The sequence below is a fragment of the Bison bison genome, unplaced genomic scaffold, assembly GCF_000754665.1.
Source record: "Bison bison bison isolate TAMUID 2011002044 unplaced genomic scaffold, Bison_UMD1.0 scf7180017864180, whole genome shotgun sequence".
Classification (NCBI taxonomy): domain Eukaryota; kingdom Metazoa; phylum Chordata; class Mammalia; order Artiodactyla; family Bovidae; genus Bison; species Bison bison.
In genome coordinates this window covers 2,636,833-2,638,955 of record NW_011494752.1, presented here as the reverse complement: position 1 = coordinate 2,638,955, position 2,123 = coordinate 2,636,833, and the positions used below count along the sequence as shown (strand labels likewise).

General features: G+C 44.4%; 1 pseudogene; it reads right to left on the bottom strand.

Moving 5' to 3' along the window:
• Positions 1-938: 938 nt before the first annotated feature.
• The window catches only part of LOC104990813, a 4,018-nt pseudogene continuing 2,833 nt past the window's right edge, over positions 939-2,123 (bottom strand).

Sequence of the window (2,123 nt, the reverse complement as noted above, 5' to 3'; positions counted from 1 at the left end):
AGGGTCTTTGGAAATCTTGCTGTGTATTGTGCCAGTAAAAGTAATTCCAGTTCCCCACTACTTTGATAACTTTAAGTTTGTTTCCTACATCCATGACTCTACTTATGTTTTGCAAATAAGTTCATTTGCGCTCTCTCTCTCTCTTTTTTTTAAAGACTCCATATATAAGTGATATCATATGGTATTTGTCTTTCTCTTTGGACTTACTTCACTTACTATGATAATCTTTGCTTCTGCTGCTGATAAGTCGCTTCAGTCGTGTCCGACTCTGTGTGAACCTATAGACGGCAGCCCACCAGGCTCCCCCGTCCCTGGGATTCTCCAGGAAAGAACACTGGAGTGGATTGCCATTTCCTTCTCCAATGCATGAAAGTGAAAAGTGAAAGTGAAGTCAATCAGTAGTGTCCGACTCTTAGCGACCTCATGGACTGCAGCCCACCAGGCTCCTCCGTCCATGGGATTTTCCAGGCAAGAGCACTGGAGTGGGTGCCATGGCCTTCTCCGTATGATAATCTTTAGGTCCATCCATATTGCTGCAAATGGCATTATTTTGCTCTTTTCTTACTACTGAGTAATACTCCAGTGTATATATGTACATCTTCTTAATCCATCCCTCTGTTGATAGACATTAGGTTGCTTCCATGTCCTGGCTATTGTAAATAGTGCTGCAGTGATGCATGTATCTTTCTGAATTATGATTTTCTCCAGATACATGCCCAGGAGTGGGATAGCTGGGTCATATGGCAGCTCTATTTTTAATTTTTTAAGAAACTTTTATTCTGTTCTCTTTAGTGGCTGCACCAATTTACATTTTCAATGACAGTGTAGGAGGGTTTCCCTTTTCTCCATACTCTCTCCAGAGTTTATTATTTGTAGACCTTCTTTTTTTTTTTTTTAAAGCAGTTGTTAACATTTAATGCATCTCCTACCACGTGGCTTCAAGCTACTAGGGCACATGCCCTACTCACATCCTTAACCTTCCCAGCTCAGCTGCTGAAGAATTTGACCTTCACCATGACAGGCTGCTTTGGGATCTTTTCCTCGCTCAGAAGTTTGTATTTAGTAGCCTGAATGCACTGCATTGACGATAGGAGCACCTCCTCTTGTTCTTGGCAGTGTTTATACCCATGTCTGTTCACTGACTAAAGTTGACAATTTATCAAGGTTGACATCTGGGCAGAAGCTCTGTTTCTTCTTTTTTTTTTTTTGGCTGCACAGTATGTGGGGTCTCAGTTCCCCAACCAGGGATCCAACCCATACTCCCTGCACTGGATGCTCAGAGTCCCAACCACTGGATCACCCTCAACTCCAGGGAAGTTCTGCTCTAGTTCCTCTTTAATCGGTAATGCCTCATACCAGCTTGCCCAAAGTATCCTGGGTGATACTTGTTGAAGTTGAGCCTGTGGTGATGAATGCCACCAGCATTGTCCCAGCCTCTCGGGTGCTCCCGGTGTTTGCTGATGCAGCTGAGGCTGTAGCTCATGTGGCCCCTACGTTTCCAGGCCTTCCTTAGTCTGATGGCTGTAGATTTTTAAAAATTTTATTTATTCGGCTGTACTTGGTCTTAGCTGTGGCATGTGGGATCTAGATTCCCAACCAGGGATCAAACTTGGGCCCCCTGCAATGGGAGTATGCCTGCCGAGTCTTAGCCACTGGCCCACCAGGGAAGTCCTGGCTGTAGATTTTTTGATGATGACTGTTCTGACCAGCGGATGTTGGCAATTTGATCTTTGGTTCCTCTGCCTTTTCTAAAACCAGCTTGAACATCAGGAAGTTCACGGTTCACATATTGCTGAAGCCTGGCTTGGAGAATTTTGAGCATTACTTTACTAGCTTGTGAGAGGAGTGCAATTGTGTGGTAGTTTGAGCATTCTTTGGCATTGCCTTTCTTTGGGACTGGAATGAAAACTGACCTTTCCCAGTCCTGTGGCCACTGCTGAGTTTTCCAAATTTGCTGGCATATTGAGTGCAGCACTTTCACAGCATCATCTTTCAGGATTTGGAATAGCTCAACTGGAATTCCATCACCTCCACTAACTTTGTTCATAGTGATGCTTTCCAAGGCCCACTTGACTTCACATTCCAGGATGTCTGGCTCTAGGTCAGTGATCACACCCTGTGAT